The sequence below is a fragment of the Heterocephalus glaber genome, unplaced genomic scaffold (genome assembly GCF_053883595.1).
Source record: "Heterocephalus glaber isolate CG9 unplaced genomic scaffold, H.glaber_assembly_v1.0 deba00000594, whole genome shotgun sequence".
Taxonomy (NCBI): Eukaryota; Metazoa; Chordata; class Mammalia; order Rodentia; family Bathyergidae; genus Heterocephalus; species Heterocephalus glaber.
In genome coordinates this window covers 22,523,709-22,544,360 of record NW_028258151.1, presented here as the reverse complement: position 1 = coordinate 22,544,360, position 20,652 = coordinate 22,523,709, and the positions used below count along the sequence as shown (strand labels likewise).

General features: G+C 43.4%; 1 long non-coding RNA gene across 1 annotated transcript in view; it reads left to right on the top strand.

Moving 5' to 3' along the window:
* The first annotated feature begins 4,999 nt into the window (after nt 1-4,999).
* Nucleotides 5,000-20,652, top strand: part of LOC147829546 (uncharacterized) — a 28,424-nt gene continuing 12,771 nt past the window's right edge. The window contains exons 1-2 of the long non-coding RNA XR_015448973.1: nt 5,000-5,490; nt 19,857-19,958. This is a non-coding gene — a long non-coding RNA (uncharacterized LOC147829546). The remainder of the gene's footprint in view (nt 5,491-19,856; nt 19,959-20,652) is intronic.

The window sequence follows — 20,652 nt, the reverse complement described above, 5'->3', positions numbered from 1 at the left end:
TAAATGTTAAGAGGCTTTGGTTCTTCAGATGGTAAATGGGATTGGTACTCATTGTTGAGAAGCCAGAGCACAGTGGGCCCACCCATGACCCATGATCCTGTCCTGGCTTTGACTGTAGCCTCAGCTGTGCGCCACCTTCCGTTTCACCCAGAGCAGTTCTTTCATAGAGCAGCAGGCAGAGGGAGTGGTCTTCAGGTTAAGCGCCTGCCATGGGGGAAAATAAAGGCACACTTACCTACTGATGCATGTCAGAATGTTCTGAAAGAGTCATTTTCTTGTTTATTTTCATGTAAGTACAGCCATGCACTGCAGACTGATGTTGCAATCAACAACAGACCACGGATACCACAGTGGCCAGCAGCAGCCTTGTACATTGCATGTTACCACATGTCTTGAATGCATCATTTTCTCTTGTGCTTGATTTAGTCTCCTATTATTTTACCCATCACGGCGCATAAACATACAAAATCCAGTGCTAATATTGCCATTAAGAGGCTACATCAAGTGATTGACCTGGAAATGAAATTGAAAGTGGTGAAGGACCATGAAGCTGGCAGATCACTGATGGGTACTGCACACCAGTCATTTCCACCACAGCTACAATCTTAAGGAATAAAGTGACAGAAGCAGGAAATGGATCTGCTTCGTTGAATGCAGTGAGACCAGCAAAAATTCAAGAAAAACTCATTTCAGACATGGAGAAACTTCTAGTGACGCGAATTGAAGACCAGACACCGAAGTACATCTTCAGCATCCTGAAGATCATGACTAAAGCAAAGTGTTTATTTGCACTGTTGGAAGAAAAGGCTGGAAGAGACTAGGATGTTGAATTTACTGCTCACTATGGCTTTATAGGATTCGTGAATGATTCATAACAATGTGAAATTGAGCGTTGAGTCTGAGTGCAGATATAAAGCCAACTGAAGAACTTTGGGAAGAGAGAAGATTAGTGGAGGGAAATTATTGCCAAAGCAAATCCTTAATCCCACAGAGGTTTGTAGAAATATACTGCTGTTTGCACAGGGGTGAGATCACCTGACAGTGCAGTCACCTAATGGCATGTCTCAGAAAGTTTCCCCTCCACTAAGTCAGACATGGTTGCTTCATCAGGCTACCAAATCCTATTATGTCCTATTTTTCCCTGAGTCAACTGGCTTCTCCATTTAGGCTGCCATAATAAAACACCGTAGCCTGTGTAATAGCCAAACAGTAGAAATTAATCGCTCACAGTTCTGGAGAATGGAAAGTCCAAGATCAAGGCACCAGCAGATTCGGAGTCTGGTGTCTACACTGTTCCCTAAGATGGAGCCTTCTTGCTGTGCCCTCACATGGTGGAAGGGGCAAATGAGCTCTGCGGTCTCTCTTCTAAGTGCACTAATCCTATTCATGAGGGCCAACTCCTCAGGACCTGATAACCGCCTAAAAGTCCATCTCATACTCTTGCTTTGGGATTTGGATTCAACATTCAAGTTGTGATTGAGAAATACAATGTGTATGTAAATAAAACATTATGATAAAAGTGACATCACCATTCATCCCTCTCAGAAACTCCCCTCTCAGATTAAACACACATTTCTTGCCACTTCCTGAAGCAGTTTTGGACTCTTTCATGAGTATCTAGTTGCCCTGTCATATCCGTCTTGATGTCCCGAATTCATTCAAAATGTTTCCATTTCATGGTCACTTTGACTTGAGGGAGGAGCCTGAAGTTGCACAGTGCCAGATCCAGTGAGTAAGTTGCATGAGGACACTAATGTTTTTATGAGTCTGTCTTTCTACTGTATGTGACTCGGCACTGTATTCCCTATACTTCTGATCACACTTCATAAAGACACTTAGGAAAGAGGACATTGATAACTGCTTAAGAAAATAGCAAGAATGATGGGACAGGTATATTTGGAATGGGGGCCAGGGGAGGTTTTTTGATGAAAATCAATAGCAATGTGTCTTACTGAAAACTTTTAATGTAAACATTCACTCTTTTTCAACAACGCTTTGGGAGAAGCACACATTCAGACCCCAGTATCACCCAGTTATTTAAGAAACTAAACTTTAGAGTTAAACTAAACCAGAGACCTTGTTATTCTTTGCATCCTTTTTTCTGGATGACTTCCTGTTTCTAAAGTACCCCAAATCACCCCTGAATCTCTATCTGATCCTTGCATCCTTAGAATGCTCGCTGCTTGTTCTATCAAAATTCATAGTATTGGGCCAGGGATTTAGCTCACTGGTTCCACAGCCTGCCTTGAAAGTGCAAGGTCCTGAGTTTGATTCCCGGTACTGAAAAAAAAATTCAATGTCATGGTTACGTTGAATGAATGATCACTGGTTCACAGCAAGGTCTTGTTGGTTAATAAGCCTCTGTGTTTAATTTCATGGCACAAATGCTTATTCATACAGAAATGGAATTTTAACAGCATTAACATTGCTCAAAGCAGACTAAACGGCCATTTCTGGTTCTCAGACCTCTTGAGAACTACCCATGCTTTACTTGTTCATCTAAAGCTCAGGGTAAGACAGATAAGTAAATTAAAGGTGGCTTAAATAGTGTTCTGGGGTTTTTTGAGACCAGGTCTTATTATGTAGTTGAGGCTGGCCTTGAACTCACTATGTATCCCAGCTGGCCTCAAACTCAGGATGATCCTCCTACCTCAGCCTCCCAGGAGCTAGGATTACAGGCATGCTGCACAACGCCTGGCTAGTTTAAATAGTTCAGGAGTGTTATGATTTACCTTTACATGTCCCGCCACAAGCCTCATGTGCTCAAAGGTAGGGTTTTTGGAAAGTGATTAGATCATGTAGGGGCTTACAGCTGACTTGCCATTAGGAGGGAGAGTCTGGTCAGAAGGGGGAGGGTCTATCTCCCTCCCTTCTCCCTTGATGTCACTCTGTGTCCTGTCTGTGATACCTGGAGCATCTCCTTTGCCCGATGTCTCTGCCATGATCGTCCTGTCTCGGGGCCAGCCAGCTGTGGGCTGAAAATTTTATAAACCATCAAACAAAGGAAACCTTTCCTCCTTTGAATCGTGGCTGTCATGTATTGTGTCCCAGCAGCAGCGTTGAGGACTGTGACTAAGAGAAGGGGTTATTTTCTTGTGACAAGGCAGAGGTAACAAGGACTGACACCATGGCACAATGGTGTCATCAATGTTCCAGACGTGTTTCCATTGCCATCCTAGCACTAGACTTTCCTCTGAAAGGTCTCCCCTTGCAAACTGGCAGTTACAGCCACTGCACTCAAGGAAGTACGACGAGAAAAGGGCAAAGTCAAGTTCAGGGAATCCAGAGGTCATGTGGAAGATAAGGGGAGATGGCCCAGGGATGCAGGAATTAACACAGGCAGCACAGGGACCTGGTACAAAGGAACCGGAATGACCCAGACAAACTACAGGCCTGAATTCGGCAGTAACAATGGGGCAGAGTGAAGTGGAGTCGAAATTGAGGTATCTAAAAGGTAAAGCAGGTACGACTGGAGTGGACCTGAGGGAAGGGAAGAAATCAAAATTGGTTTCCAGGTAGATTGTAGGAAAAGCAGTTGGAATGGAGATAGATGTACAGAACATCTGCAGCCAGCTCAGGTTGGAGGTAAAGATGTGCAAACTGTCTGCAAAGGTATAAACCCCCAAGATGCGTAAAGCAGAGTGTTTATCCTATAGCTATAGCTTCTGGGAGAGTGCAGAGAGCAATAATTCTCAGTCCAATCCTGGAAAGAAGAAATTATTCAGGAAGAGAAGAAGAGAAAGATAAAGAAAGAGGGAAGGAGAGAAAGGAGGGAAAAGGTAGGAAAGAATGAAGGAAAAAGAAAGAGGCCTGCAAAGCTTTGTTTTCCTGCCTCCACTTGTGCCCTACCTCAAGCTCAGCAAAACTTGTTTAAGCATAAGAGAACTTTGTCTTGGGTCAAGATAAGACCTAGGTGCAGCTGGAAGTTATTTGGAGACAGTGTCACACCTAGGAATTGATGCTGGCCTCTGCTTTGGGAAGGCTATGGATTGCCCCTGGGCATGACCAGTGGGCTCCAGTCTGATTCAGGAGATAGAAGCAGGCAGGGCTGCCCCGGAACCCAGGGCTCCCAGGTGAGTTCCGAGGCCTGTGGTTAGCCAAGCCTGGGGCTGCTGGGTCTGCAGGCTCAGGTGCCTGGACAGCAGGCTCTGGCTCAGGGTCCACAGTGTCTCCCTGGGGCACCCAGCTTCTCCCTGATCACGCTGGGTGACCTAGCTGGGTGTCCCCACAAGGGGGTAGCATTTCAGGCTGGCTAAGCCCCAGGCTCTGAGCTCCAGGAGAGATCAGAAGGATGGGGTTGGGTGGGGGTGTTTAGCACTAAGGAGGGTGTGGAATGGGCCTCTCCCCAAAACACCAGCATCCTGGGGCGCCCTTGACATTCCCTCAGGCCTCAGGCCTGTGCTCCCCCGACCAACTCCCCTCACTTGCAGCTCCTGCAGTTTAAAGAAAGAGATTACATCAGAAACGAAGGGGTTGACTCCGGCCTGGATGTGGTCCCAACCTTCCTTTCCCCAAGATCCATTTGTGGAATTGCCCTAGCAGACATCTTTGTTCTCCTGCATGGGATTGGGCCACACTCTTCTTAGAGTCAGGGCCGATTGATTTCAATCTTTAGATAGTGCTTTTTACTGTCATTTCATGAGGCACAGGTGCCCCTGTTGGTAATTGCAGCAAGCTGTTTAACCTCATTTTCTCATCAGTGAAATGCTAGGCCTTACTTCCTCGGGTGGTGGTAAGGACTACAGATCTGTCATCCAGGGAATGGCACAGCCTGGAACCTGGTACCAGGAACAACAGGTGATTTTTCAGGCCTCCCTGTCCTCCCTCTGTTATAGTTCTTCATTATAGGTAATTTACTCACAGTTCCTAGGAGGCACACAGACCTCAGAATGTCAGTGTTGGGAGGTGGTTGTTTACTGTGCTTGGGTAATTTATCATTGGAAGAAAAAGAGTGAATTTTCTGTGACAAGCTGAACATACCAGTAACTTGGGACATAGGTTCTCAGTAGAAAGTGGAAACTGCTCTAAGGAAAACACCCCATTATGCTTAGTGGTTTGGAAAGGAAACTTCAAAGGAGGCCTAGTGGTTCAGAAGATAAAAGTCCAGTAAGAAAGACCCGGGTTTGAGGTCCAGGAACAGATCACAGAGAAGCCCTTGTAGGCAAAGGGCAGATATCTGAGCTCTCAAAGTTTCTGGGGTGGTTGTCTGTAGCAGCAGAACTCTGGGGGATTGGGAGGGGCTCTTCCATTGTGATGGTAATTTGCTCTTTGTCTCTCTCCTTGGGTCAGTAATTACTGCTTTGAGTGAGTGACTGATATGTGGGTTCCTGGACAGGATTGGCTACACCATGTTCAGGGTCAGAAGGACACAAACTCCAGGTCCCTGACATTGCTGCCAAGGGGCTACATTACACCACTTGGGAATTACCAGCCCCTGATAGATAGAAGTAACATAGACCTTTTTACAACAATCCTTTCACCTTGGAACAGGTAATTTCATCCCTTGGGCCTCCATTCATTTCCTATGAAATGAGAACAGTGGGTTTAATTTGTGAGGCTATATCTAGAGTTGAAGTTCATGAGCCCCAGGTCATTGGAGCAGCGATTGTATTTATGGTGAATCCTATGTAACTGTTGGTCTTAAAATCTCTTCTCAGAATGGCAGTGTTAGTGGTTAGTGCTGTATATTCCCCTCCCTAGGTTCCATTGAGAGAGAGAGAGAGAGAGAGAGAGAGAGAGAGAGAGAGAGAGACGGGGAGAGGGAGAAGAGAAGAGAGACAGAGACAGAGACAGAGAATTCACTTCTTTCTTGGCCTCCTCAGGTGAATGTATTTTGGAAGCTTAATTCACAAGAAGTTTCCCTACTGGGGAGTTCATGGTTCAGACCTGAGACCTGAGTTTAAATCCTGTTTAACCACTTCCTAATAATGAGGTTCCTATGTTAGCTTTTTCTTGTTTTGAGTTGGGGTCTTGCTGTGTTGTCCTGGTGGGTCTGGATTCCTAAGTTCAAATGATCCTCCTGCCTCAGACTCCAAAGTTACTGGGACCAAAGGCCCAGGCCACCAGGCCCAGTTTATGTTTTTCGTTGCTGCAGAAACCAATCACAAGTTTAGCAGCTTAAAACAACACAAATTTACTGCTCTGTCATCCATCTGGGGTCTGACACGGTGGCACTGGGTGAACAATCCAGGTGGCAGGCTGAGGTCTCCGGGACAGGGTGTGTCCATGTCCTTGCTCATCCAGGTTATTGGCAGAATGCAGTCCTGTGACTGGGAGACAGATCGAGTTTTCTTTGAGGGTGTTGGGTGAGGACTACTCTTAGCTTCTAGAGCCCACCTGTGTGCCTTGGCTCACAGGATCCTTCTTGTCTTTGAAGTCACCAATGGTGAGTTGAGTTCATCTCACTCTTCAGATTTTGCCCCTTTTTCTGATGTCACATCTTTCTGGCAGATTCTACTGCTTTCCTGTCCCCCTGTGAACAAGCTGGTGATCATGCTGGGTCTGTTGGATATTCAGGATAATCTCTCTAACCACAATCCCGTGTGGAGGTTGCTTGCCACATGAGGACGACTATATTCCGAGGTTCCTGAAGTTAGGATGTGGACATCACTGGGAGTAAGGGCCAACTAGCTAGATCCCTCTACCTCTTGCTTCTTATATTTGGAGGCAGAGATTACATTTCCTATCTAGTATTGTGAGGATTAGCTTGTACCTTAATATGTCAAAATCACCTACCATAGCAGTTGACTCATAATATTTGCTCACTAAATAGAAGTTAACTTGGCAACAAGGACTTGCCTAATGTCTTGCATTTATAAGCTAGTCCATTTAGCAGTGTAATCACAGGAGCCCTGAAGGGCAGAAGAAACTCATTATTTCATCAGCACTAGCTGGTCCTTTGACAGCCCAGCTGGGGAGACCCTTTCAACCCCATGCCTGGCCCTTGTGCTGAGTCAGTGTAAGCCAGTTGTTCCCGGTGTGGTCACTGGTCAGCAGCAGGGCTAGCACCTGGGAACTGGCTGAAGTGCACTTTCTGGGGCCTGCATTAGACCTGGGAATTCCAGCCTCAGGAGGATAGGGTTGGGTGATGTGTTCCACAGCCTCCAGGTGACTCAGGTGCCCAGTGAAATGGAAAAGCATTGTTGCAATTCCCCTTTCTTCCCCTCTCTTTGGCACTAGTTGGTGTCCACCCCAGTAGCTCTAAGATTCTTTCCTGTTCAGCAGTCAGTGTAGCCTGTTGCCTGGCACACACCTGCTCATGGTTGGTATCTGCTTAGAAGTTGCTATCTGAGGGATGGTGGCAGTGGAGTGGACAGTTAACCTTCTTAGGGTTAAATCCACCCACCAGGGAATTCCTACACACTTTGTCATTAAATAATTGTTTCATATGGTAAGTGCTTTCTGCTCAAGTTTCTCTGGGGTGCACATACATATAGTATGTAATATATATATTTCTTTCTTTTTTTTTAAAGTAGGAAAAATTTATTGAGACAAAGATAGCTTCTGTCTAGGAGAGACAGAAGGGGGACCAGAAAAAAAATGATTTTTTTTTTTTTTGGTACCAGGGATCGAACTCAGGTCCTTGTGCTTGCAAGGCAGGCGACAGAACCACTGAGCTAAATCCCTGGGTGTAATATATATATTTCTTTATATTTGGGAGACTTGGAGTTTTTGGATGAATGATACCATGTTTTTGTTTTCCTATTTAAAACAATGAAATATAGGTTCACACTATTTCTATGCAAATACCAAAACACTTATTTCTTTTTTTTTTTTGTATTAAATTCTTTTATTGGTACATTGTAGCTATACAACACGATTACATTTCTCATTGGGAATTGTACCTTTATATAATGCATCTTGGTTCTTAGTTTTTCCCCATTCCTAGCCCTCCCTTCACGCCCTCCACCCTTCCCTATTTACAAAGACTTTATTTCCATTTTTTCCATTTCTCATCATTTTTTTCCTTTCCCTTCTTTCCTTTCCCGTGCCTCCCACTACCCCTACCCCTTTGGACCTTTTATTCCTATTTTACATTATCGATTATTCATTCTAATAATTGGTACATTTTAGGTATACAATATAATGACATTCATCATTGGAAATTTGCGCCTTTACATAGTCTCTCTTGGTTCTTCTTTTTCACCTTTGCCCAGCCCTCCCTTCAACCCCTCCAGCCCTCCCTATTTACAAAGATTTTGTTGCTATTTTTCCATTTTCTCATATTAATCCCATTCCCTTCTATCCTTTCCCTTAGCCCTCCCATTTCCTTCCCCTTTGCCCCTTTTCTTCCTATTTCACATGACCTATTATACATTTAGTCCTTATTTACACTTTCAGTTTCTCACACCAGAGAAACTATTCGGTATTTACACATGTGTGTCCTATTTATTTCACTTAAGAGTATTGCCTCAATGTGCATCCACTTAGCTATAAATGTCTCTAATTTCTCATTTTTTATGGCTGAGTAGTACTCCATTTTATTAAAAAACCACATTTTCTTTATCCAGTCTCCAGTTGATGGGCATTTGGGCTGTTTCCAAGTTTTAGCTATTACAAACTGCACTGCTATGAACATGGGTGCACATATATCACTGTGGTATGATTCTTTTAATTCTTTGGGGAAGATCCCCAGCAGTGGAATAGCGGGGTCAAATGGGACTTCCAGTCCTAGTTCTTTGAGGTATCTCCATACTGATTTCCACAGTGCTTGCACCAATCTACACTCCCACCAGCAGTGGAGCAGGGTTCCTCTTTCCCCACAGCCCCACCAGCATTTGTTATTGGTGAATTTCATGATAGCAGCCATTCTTTCTGGGGTGAGGTGGAATCTCAGCATTGTTTTCATTTGCATCTCTCGAATGACCAGTGATGTTGAACATTTTTTTATGTATTTATTTGCTATTTCTACTTCTTTGTCTGAGAAATGTCTATTCATTTCAGCTGCCCATTTTTGGATTGCGTCTTTAAATTTGGGAGGTCTGATCTTTTTAAGTTCTTTATAGATTCGAGATAGTAGACCTTTGTCCGAGGAAGAGCAGGTGAAGATTTTTTCCCACATTGTGGGTTGTCTCTTCACACTGCTGGTGGCTTCTCTTGCTGTGCAGAAGCTTTTTAATAAGAAGAGATCCCATTTGTTGATTGTTTGTGCTAGTTCACGGGCAACTGAGGTTTTGTTCATAAAATCTTTTCCTACACTGATGTCTTCAATGGTTTTACCTAACCTCTGTTCCAACTGGTTCAGAGTTTCTATTTTATTATTTAGATCTTTAATCCATTTTGATTTTAGTTTAGTGCACGGTGAGAGATACAGATCTAGTTTTAATCTTTGGCAAGTTGAAGCCCAATTTTTCCAGCACCCTTTATTAAAGAGGCTATCTTTCCTCCAGTGAGGGTGTTTGGCTCCTTTGTCGAAGATGAGATGGCTGAGTGTGTCTGGCGTTGTTTCTGCATCTTCTAATCTGTTCCACTGGTCCTCAAGCCTGTTTCTTTGCCAGTACCATGCTGTTTTTATCACAGTAGCTTTGTAGTATAGTTGCAGGTTGAGGATTGTGATATCCCCTGCCATGTCTCTGTTACCTAGAACTGCTTTTGCTATTCTGGGTCTCTTCTTATTCCAAATGAATTTTTGGATTGTTTTCTCGAGGTCTATGAAGTATGCTGCTGGGATCTCAATTGGAATTGCATTAAATCTATATAGCAGTTTTGGAAGTATGGCCATTTTCACTATATTAATCCTTTCTACCCAGGAGCAGGGAATGTCTGTCCATTTTCTGATATCATCTTCAATCTGTCTTTTCAGAGTGCCATAGTTTTCAGAGAAGAGGTCTTTGATTTCTTTTGTTAGGATGATTCCTAGGTATTTCAGTTTTTTGGATGCTATTGTGAAAGGAATTATTTGCCCTATTTCTCTCTCAGTGAGTCTGTTGTTCATGTAGAGGAAAGCTATTGATTTTTGTGTGTTGACCTTGTAACCAGCTACTTGACTGAATTTGGTTATTAAGTCTAGAAGACTTTTGGTGGAGTTCTTGGGGTCTTCTATATAGAGTATCATGTCATCTGCAAATAATGACAATTTGACTTCTTCATTTCCTATCTTTATTCCTTTTATTTCTTTCTCTTGTCTAATTGTAATGGCTAATGTTTCCAGAACTATATTGAACAAGAGTGGTGATAGTGGACATCCTTGTCTTGTTCCTGATTTTAGTGTGAAGGATTTCAGTTTTTGACCATTTAGTATGATATTGGCTGTTGGTTTTTCATAGATGGCTTCTATCAGTTTGAGGTAGAGACCATCTATTCCAATTTTTTGTAGGGTTTTTATCATAAATGTGTGTTGGATTTTGTCAAATGCTTTTTCTGTGTCTATGGAGATAATCATATGGTTTTTGTCCTTGGCTCTGTTGATATAGTGTATTACATTAATTGATTTTCGTATATTGAACCATCCCTGCATCCCTGGGATGAATCCCACTTGATCAGGGTGTATGATCTTCTTGATGATCTTCTGCATTCTGTTTGCCAGTATCTTATTAAGGATTTTTGCATCTATGTTCATTAGTGAGATTGTCTTATAGTTCTCTTTTTCAGTTAGGTCTTTCTCTGCTTTGGGGATCAAGGTGATGCTTGCTTCCAGGAATGAATTTGGGAGTATTGCTTCCCTTTCAATTTCATTGAAGAGTTTAAACAGTAGCGGCAGCAGTTCCTCTCTAAATGTCTTGTAGAATTCAGCAGTGAAGCCATCAGGGCCCGGGCTTTTCTTAGGTGATAAGTTTTTAATTACGTTTTCAATTTCATTGGTTGATACTGGGTTGTTCAGAATTTTTAGGTCTTCTTCATTCAACTTTGGTAATTCATATGTATCTAGGAATCTGTCCATTTCTTCTGTGTTGTCCATCTTATTGGCGTATAGGTTCTGGAAGTAGGTATTGATGATCATCTGGATTTCTGCTGGGTCTGTTGTAGTTTCACCCTTTTCATTCCTAATTGCACAAAACACTTATTTCTTAATATTTTTAGCAATTTGATAAGAGATGTCATAAGTTGGTAAATCACCTTGCTGGCTTTTAGCTTCTGCTTGCATCCCAGGTGGCTGGACATTAATAAATATTTGTCAGGTTGGTTTCACTATGAAATGAGAATCTTTAGTGCTTCACCCGTCTTTTGATCTTTCCTCTTGGTGTTTTCTGTAGTACTTCTGATCTGTGACCTCTGCTATCTGTTTTAACATTGCCAACTGATGGGGAACTTTTTACGTATATTGGGGACTTGTTTTCCCTTTTGCACCACATCCAGAATGTGGCAGGGCAGATAAGGGGTGGAAAATAGTCATGGTTTAGGGCAGCAGTGGCGAACCCATGGCACTTGTGGCATAGCAGGCTGTTTGTATCATTGAAAGCTGTAAAAGATTCGCCATCACCCATTTAGGAAATCCCAAATGCCTCCCTTATTGATCCTAATTCTGCCTTTGTAAATTACACAACCTGTGCCTCCCTTCCTCAGCTGCCCTTCATTTATTTGAAGATAGAAAATGTCTCTGGGACACTTTATTAAATAGAACAGCCCTTGTTTCTTCAACATTTTCTCTTGGCCTCCAGAGCTGTTAATTATGCTATCCTGATAAGCCAAAAGCAACTCATACATGTGGCACCTTGGCTAAAAATAGTATTTCCAGCTCAGCTCTGAGTCCAGGAGAGAGTAAATTCTAGGACTGTGCATGTTTTTGTCTACTTCTTTGTCTCTTAAATTGATGACATTCTAGTGTGTATTGAGCTTTAAAACCCTGATGTTTTATTTTTAAGTTTGTCCTCATGTAAAATATTAACTTCTTTACAAATGTTTCAGGGCTATGTCAATTGGAGTTGACTGTTTCAAGGTTATGAGAATCTCAGGCAAAGTGGATTGGAATATACATGTCACCTTTAGCACTACTAAAAAAATTCCCCAGCCTCAGTTTTTAGAAATACACAATGTGACTAATATAACTGTAGGCAAACATAAAAAAATAAATACACAAACACAAACACACACCCAACAGTTTAAACTCAAATAGCCAACTTTGAGAGAATATATATATATATATATATATATTTTTTTTTATACCTCATTGGGCGGGTAGAATTTTTTAAATTTGTGAGTGATATGATATATAAGTGGGCTGGGGATTTAGCTCAGTGGTTCTACCACCTGCCTTGCAAGCTCAAGGTCCTGAGTTCGATCCCTGGTACCAACAACAACAACAAAAAAAGACATATAAGTAGCTTAAAATAATTCTTTTATCATGTTGAGATTTTTCTATAAAAATATTTAAGCAAATATGTAAGCATAAACAACCTTCTCATAATTCTACCACTAAGTTAAATACATGTTCTAAAGTGTACATAAAGATTGATAAGATATCCCAAACAATTTCCATGCAGGTGTGAGTATGTATATATGTGTCTCGTCACCAGTTCAGACTGGGGAGGTTCACTTGAGATTTGGGCAGCCTGAAGTAGAGACACGGAGTCGTGGAAACCTCTGAACATGGCTCTATTCTCAGTCACTCAGCTCAGCCACATGCATTTGCCTTTAAGGCCTCAGCCGCTTTGTCTCCTGCCATCCCTTGAAGTAGCAGTCTACATTTATGCCAATATACCCAGTAGTGGCCATGTGCCCATAACGACCTTGGTTATACACTATTTATACTGGCCACCTCCAACCTTGGTTATATCAGGTATTTACACTGAGATCCGGGGTGGGGGGGCCTGTGATGAAATATTGCTGACCTAGCTCCATGTCTACTGGAAATCACCCATATGCAGCCTGGACCACAGTGTAGACATCTTAAGCTTCATTTTGCCCCTACAATATGTATATATATATTTAAAAGAAAAGGTAATAAAACTGTAGCTATTATAATCAGGTTTTTTTTCTTAGTACCTTGTGAGCAGCCTTCTATGCTTGTTATGCTGTGTAGTTTCCAGGGTGGAACTCTATTGTAAACTGTTCATCACCTTGTTGGATGGACATGTATGTTATGTCACTAAACTTTTGGGATTTTTTTTTTTTGAGACAGGGTTTCATTGTGTAGTTCAAGCTAGCCTTGAACTAACTCTGTAGCGCAGGCTGGCCTTGAACTTGTGGTGCTTTGGACTTCCAAGTTCTGGTGCCGCTATGCCTGGCTAACTTTTGCTCATTAAGCAATGCTTGTATCACCTTATGAATTTCCTTATTCCTGTGATGAAAGGCTTATTTGGAATTCTCTTTAGGGAATTCACTATAGAGTTAGCCAACCACTGAGAAAAATCTGTCCTTACCATCTAAAGCTGACTTAAAGTGTGTTGTACAACCCCCAAATGGTATTTTCCAATGGGCTCATCCATCTTACTCTGAGGACCTTATTCAGAATGACTTTGGGCTTTTTCCAATAAGTAAACCCACCCTCAGAGGAGATTCATCACTATTTATCTTCTCTGGGAATTACCAGGAGCACATTCTTTGGAAGAAGTGAAAACCCTTAGGGACAATAGCAGTACTATTAGACTAATCCTTAAGAATAATCCTCTTGTGACTAGTGAGTGGTGATATGTTTTAAAAAAATAGTTGTTGATGTCTTTTCGGTGTATAAGTTGTGCTTGATTTTGGGTAGACTGGCAGTACTTCCACTTTATCCATGACCATCTTAACTATACTTAAGGACAGTTTTTTTTCTTTTGGTCCTAGGGATTGAACCCAGGGTCTTTGCACTGAGCTATATATAACCCCATGCCATTTTTAATTCTTGTTTTGAGACAGGGTCTCACTAAGTCACTAATTTTCTCAGGCTGTGTTCCAATGTGTAATCCTCTTGCCTCAGCCTCCCAGAGTGCTGGGATTACTGGCATGTACCACCATGCTCCCTGCAGACATCATTTTTTAAATTCATTATAGAATATTTGGAGGAAGGGTGGCAACAGTTGAAGACTTAGGAATAAAAAAAGTTATAAATCTGTTTAGCATTAATACTGTCAACATCTCAGGACAATTGTAAAATGGCTCTAGAACAATCAGCCGTCCCTTTTTCTGTACCCCTCCCCCAACACATTGCTGTTGGAAGCTCATGTGTTACTAGTGGTTCACAAAGGCCCAGTCTGTTGATCTGAACAACCACACTGGTCACTTCCTTTCTGCACTCTCTTGGCCCTCCTGCAGCCTGTCATGGAGGCAGCTCTAGTGACTAACAGCCTCTTCTTGCCATGGGGATGCCTGTCACAGCAGCTGTTCTTTGTTTTTTTTTCTGGTACCAGGGATTGAACTTGGGTCCTTGCGCTTGCAAGGCAAGCGACGGAACCACTGAGCTAAATCCCCGGCCCTAGCTGTTCTTAACTCTTAGAAAAGTGTTCAGTAGGCTGGGCATGGTGGTACAGGATTGTAGTCCTAGCATTCAGGAGGCTGAAGCAGAAGGATCCTTTTGAGTTTAAGGCCAGCCTGAGCTACATAGTGAGTTTAAGGCCAGTGTGAACTAACAGCAAGACCCTGTCTCAAAATAGCCCCTTCCAAAAAAAAAAAAACAAACAAACTATCTGATGCTCCATGCCTTGCTGGTTCCTGTGTAACCTCAGATCAATACCCTCTTCTCCTTCCTTCCTTGCAGCAGTTTTTTGTGGGCCCCAGCCCTGTCTAACCCAAGTGTATAAATCATCTTCTCTACCCAGGAACCCATAACATGGGGAACCCAGTGGGAAGCTGGCAGTGTGCTGAGTGAAGTGGTGAGTGTCACTTGTAAGGAAAAGCCAGGCCCTGTTTCTCCTTGATACCTTTCCCTAGCAGGACTCCATGTTTTTCCCTCTGGAAAATTCCAAAGGCCTGGATGGCCTGAATTGTCAGTTCCTGTGGGGCAAATGACCTGCAAAAGTGTGAGAGGTAATGCCCTGATAGCCTTAGGGACTTCTGCATTCTGGACCCAGTGGATGGCAGATGAGGACCATCTGTCCACAAGCCCTGAGTCCTACCCTGTGTGGCTCAGGAAGCAGCATGTGGAGCAGCCTGGCTTACAAGGTTGGGAGACTTTTTTTTTTTAAGATAAGGTATTGCTAGGTAGTTTAGGCTTAGGCTTGTTTTGAACTCACTGTATAGCCCAGGCTCAGTTTGAACTTGACCTAGTCCTCCTGCCTCAGCCTCCTGGGTGCTCCCTTGTCCACGGGGAACCCGAGCAGGCGTGGGCGGTGATGTTATCCAGCCTGGTCTCCACACCCCACTCCTCTCTCAGTTCTTCCCCACAGGGTGTTTCTTGTTCTCATGGCGGCAGCCACAGCCCACCTCCAGCAGTCTGCATCTGTCTGTGGGGCAAACTGGGGTTTGGGGCCATCAGGTGCAGGTCTGGGGCACCCTTAAGCCCCCGCTCAGAGAAGTGGGCTCTGAAGCTCACAACACACATATGGACCTGCTCACACAACACACACACACAGACACACACACACACACACGCGCACACACATGAGAGACTGCCTTTGTTGCTGTCCAAAACACTGAGGAGCCCTCTGGGGAACCTTCAGGCCAACATGTTGTAGGCAGAAACATCCCATTGGCAGAAAATGACACTGGGTCCTCACAGTGATGCAAATCAAATAGCATGACGAGTTCCCAACATTGCAGAGGTGGAGATGCAGGATGACTTCCAGTGGGAAGCAGGGGGAAGAACAGCCCAGAAACTGGTTTTCCAGAGGGTCCATTCCCTGCCACCCTGGCTAAGTAGCTAAACTATCAGAACCATGCACTGACTCATTGCTTGTCTTGAACCTCGGTGCCCTCGGTCCCAAATCTGTCCTGTTTCCTTCTCTTCTACTCAGGAGAGTTAGAGGAATGCCTGGTTAATCCCAGCTTGAGTTTTATGTATGTTTATTAGTACATATTTTGCATACAGAATGATCACATTCACCCTGGGGAATTTGTACCTGTGCATAACACATCTGAATTCTTCTCTTTTCCCCATTCCCCTGCCCTCCCTTCAACTCTTCCCCCTTCCCATTTACAAAAGCTTTGTTTCCATTTTTCCCTTCCATTTTCATTTTTTAAAGTCCCCTTTCCCTTCCTTCTCTCCCCCTCCCTTGCTCCCCTTCCCATTTGAACAAGCTCCTCCTACTTCCCAACATCTGTCCTCCATTATGCTCCTTGTTCACCCTTTGGGTTTCTCACACAAGAGAAACTGCAATATTTAAATATGTGTGTTTGATTTACTTAAAAGTGTGGTCTCGAGGTGCATGCATTTTATATCAACTGTGGAGCTATAAACATAGCTATGCATATATCACTGTGGTATGATATTTTTAAATGTTTTAGAAAGATACCTAAGACAGGCATAGAAGGGTCAAATGGAACCTCTCGTTTTAGTTTCTGGAGGAACCTCTATCCTGATTTCCATAGTGGTTGTACCAGTTTACACTCCCAGCAGCAATGGAGAAGGCTTTCATTTCCCCCACAACCTCCCCAGCATTTGTTGTTGATTGATTTCTTGATGATAGCCATTCTTTCTGGAGTGAGGTGGAATCTCAGCATTGTTTCAATTTAGATTTCTTGAATGACCAGTGATATTGCACATTTATACCAGCTTGGGCTTTAGAACTGATGGCCTGGGTTCCAGTCTCATGCCGTCATTTGGTAGCTGTGTGACTTTGGACAAGCTCGTTAATATCTTAGTCTTAGTTTTCTCTTGCAAACTGGGGATGAAGCTACTTGAGCCTGTCTCTTCTAACAGTTCTATGAAGAGCTTAGCATAGAGTGCTTAGATGTTTGAGCATTAGATGAATGTGCTAGCCCTCAGTATTTCTGCCCCAAAGAAGTTTCAGACAAGGCCCTTGATCCCTCCAGAGATGGTCAAGAGGCCAAGTGAGCTCTGGCTTTGCCTAGTAAAGTCCCTTCTATGGGTGATCTTTTGAAGGTAGCCCTCAAATACCCAGGCTTGCCCGACACCCTCCCTCTTCCATTCTTTTCTTCTCCTGCCTGTGACACACATCCGGCACAAGGAAGGGACTGAAGAGAACTGGCATCTTCATGCATCTTCCCTGTGGGTCCCCTCTTGCCCAGGTGTGACAAACGGTGACACTGGGGGAGAACAAGCGGAGCAGTGTGACAGAGCCCTGCCCACAGGCTCCGGAGCTGTCACTTTGTAGCTGGTGGCCTTGGGTAAGTCATTTCCCCTCTCGAGACACCTGTCTTCCTGGGGGAGAAAAGAGGTTTTTTGAGTGATATTTCAAGGGGTTAACCTGGAAGCTTCCCAAATCAAGAGGTCCGGTGTGATTGGGATTTCACACCTGGAAAGCCAAGTTTGGCCATTAAGCCTATACAGAGCCTGGCTCCTGACTGTGCTCAGGTAGTGAGGACCGGCTCTGCCCTGGACCTCTGGAAACATCTCCATATCCCCTGGTGATAAACTGAGGCTTCAGCCTCACAGCTAGAAGTCAGCTCTTGAAGTCTAAAACCCACACTTGGTTTAACCATGACATTCTTCTATGAGATTCTACATGCTGCTTCTTTGAAATGTCTTTGTACCTGCAGGTGCTGCCAGATATTCCATCATGGTGGAAGCCATGTGTTAGGAAGGTCATTTCTCTCTGAGAAAGGCATGGCCACATGAATCAGGAAGATTTTCTTCTGAATCTTGGCACCTCTGCCTGTCCACATCACAAATGTTGACCATGACTCATCTTTTTCTTGTTATCATCCTTGTAAAAAATGGTGAAGGAAACTGGGTGTGGTGGTGGCCACCTGTGATCCCAGTACTCCTGGAAGGTGACTCAGGAAGTTGCAAGTTCAATCCTCACCTGTGCAACTTAGCAACTTAGCAAACCCTGTCTTAGAACATTAAACAAGGGTTACTAAGTGCTGGGGATATAGCTCAGTTCAAAGGCCCTGGGTTGAGTCCCCATTATCACAAAAAGAAAAAAAAAAAAGGAAAAAGAATCTAGGAAAACCTGAAGTTTAGCTAGGAAATATGAATCTTAGGAACATGAGTGGGAGCACTAGTTGGTTCTCAAATGAGACAACTGAGGGCAGTTTGCCTCTGGTGTAAACTGTTCCTCATGTCCAGTGACTCTGCTGTGACTGAGCTGTCCCACCCACAAGGGCTTAGAGCTCAGCTGCTTTCTTGCCCGCGGCTGTGTACACTGCTGGCCCTGGGTCAGTCTCTTAGCAGGGAAAAGTTTGGTGAGGACTCCATATCCCAGAGGTCATTAAACTTTTCAAATAAAGGGCTAGACAGTGAGTATTTTAGGCTTTGCAGGCCAGGAGACAAAGTCAAGGATATTATGTAAGTTCTTATGTAAATAACAAGAGAGAAACAAATTTCCACTTTTTTTTTCTCTTGCAGTACTGGGAATTTGACCCAGGGCCCTGCTAGGCAAGCACTGTACCACTGAGCTTTCGCCCCGGCCCCAGCCCTTTTCACTTTTATTATTTTGAGACGGAGTCTTACTAAGTCTCCCAGGCTGCCCTGTAATCTGAGATCCTCCTTCCTCAGAATTCCAAGTAGCTAGAATTACAGGTGTGCACCACAACACCTGGCTTCCACCAAATTCTGACTGTCAAAGTTCACAATGTAATAATTAACTATAAATATATAATATACATTTGCTAATGGGGGTAATACCTTTTTTCTCGGGAGGATAACATTTTGCTTCATTTGGGTTAAAAATTAACGTTCCTATCACCAAATGGGTTGCAAATGTTTATCTGTGAATATTGATTGGCAAAATGATTTTACATATCTTATCTTTGAAAAGGTCGTTTCACACAAATAGGGAATTATCAATCCATCGGAGTGTGACCTCACTGAGCTTATTTTTGCCTGGAAGACACTTGCGGGACTCTGTGCTCTCAATGTTTTCTGCTTCATAAGTCATTTCATTGCACACGAGTCATCTGCCAGGTGAAGGATGGGAAAAGCTTCTCAGCTGCAGTTAAATGGATTTAGGAATGGGGATATTCCCTTTGCACTTGCTCCAGGGCCCCAAAGACATTACTGGAACTGTGGGTGGAGCTTGGAAATGTATAACTACTGTGCATCTGGGAGGGAGTAGAAACGCAACATGAATCTCTGACTTGCCTCCAATTAAAAAAGTTTTTACAGGTTATTAATCCTACTGTGAAAAATCCATTCAATGCGCAGATAAAACCACCACCGAATATTTACTCCAGCCTTTTGCAGCACCAAAATTGCCTCTGCAGTGCCTCTGACTTTCTTTTTCTGTTCTTGTGCTCCCCTCACTAATTTCTCTGTGGTCTTTGTCTTCTCAGTGAGACCATGTCTGGCAAGCCTAGGTTTATGTTCATTTTTCTTTGTGTAATCCAAGGAATCATAAACCATGCTAAAGCCACTTGTCTTGCCACCATCAAAATGGGTTCTGAATCCAAATACAAAGATGACCTCCGGTGTGGTCTTGAATGTTCTGCGTAGTTTTCCCCAAATTTCTGCCTTAGGTACTGTTGTGTTCCCAGGGTAAAGGACATCAATGACCATTTGTATCCTTTTAGGTAATCAGGTGCTCAAGAACTTCCTGGTTTGAATAGCTTTTGCTTTTATTTTGGTGTGGTTTAGTTTTCTGAGACAGGGCTTCTTTATGTAGTTCAGGCTGGTCTTGAACTGACTTTGTACCCTGTGTTGGTCTTGAGATCACGGCAGTCCTCCCTCCTCCGACACCAGAGGGCTGAGATTACAGGTGTGCGCCACCATGTTGGTTGGTATACTTACTGTGTTCTTCATAGGAGTGGGTGATCTTCAGGCAGTCAAGAGGGTCGGGGAAAGAGCTAACCCCATCCTATACTACTGCAGCAGGAGAGCTCTGTTCTACTGGCAAGGGGTCAATTAGTGCTGCTTTATCATGCTTTATTCCCGATTCTAGGTTTCAGCCTGACGTGCTACCAGTGCCCTAACACAACACCTAAATGCATTGAAACTAAATTGTGCACACCAAACCTCGATGCATGCCTTGCTGCTAAATCTGGTAAGATTCCCCCCCATTCCTTATCTCCTGCAGGTAATGGGGTGATGACAGCCTGGGGAACATGTGCCTCTCCCATTCTCATTCCACTTGTGCCCATAAGTAATATCCACTTATCATTAGTACCAGCTGTGTGTTAGGCGCTATGCCCTTTCCATAAAGTATTCAAAGATCATAAAGATCCATAAAGATCACCCTCTCAGGCTGATCTTTTATTCCTGTTTAACATGTGAGGAAATAGAATTTCAGATTAACAAACAGGATAAGGTCAGTTAACTAATTTAAAATTTGAATGTGGAAATTCATCTGATTCCAGAACTTTTGCTTTTAAATGAATATACTGTGCTGTCTCCCAAACTTTGGAGAGCCTTTTGAGTGCCAGGGCCTGAGCTAAGGTCCAAGAATGATGGCTCCTGCTGTAATACCAGCTCCTCAGGAAGCAGTTGGGGGGATCAATTTTTTTTTTTGGTACCAGGGATTGAACTCGAGTCCTTGTCCTTGTGCAGCAGGTGGAGAAACCACTGAGCTAAATCCCTGGCCCAGAGAGGATCAGTTTTGAGGGCAGCCTAGCCAATTTAGAGAGACCCTGTCTTAAAATAAAACAACAACAACAACAACATCAATTTTTTAAGTGATGGAGATGCAGCTCCATGGTAGAGAACTTGCCTAGCAAGTACGAGGCCATGGACTGAATCCC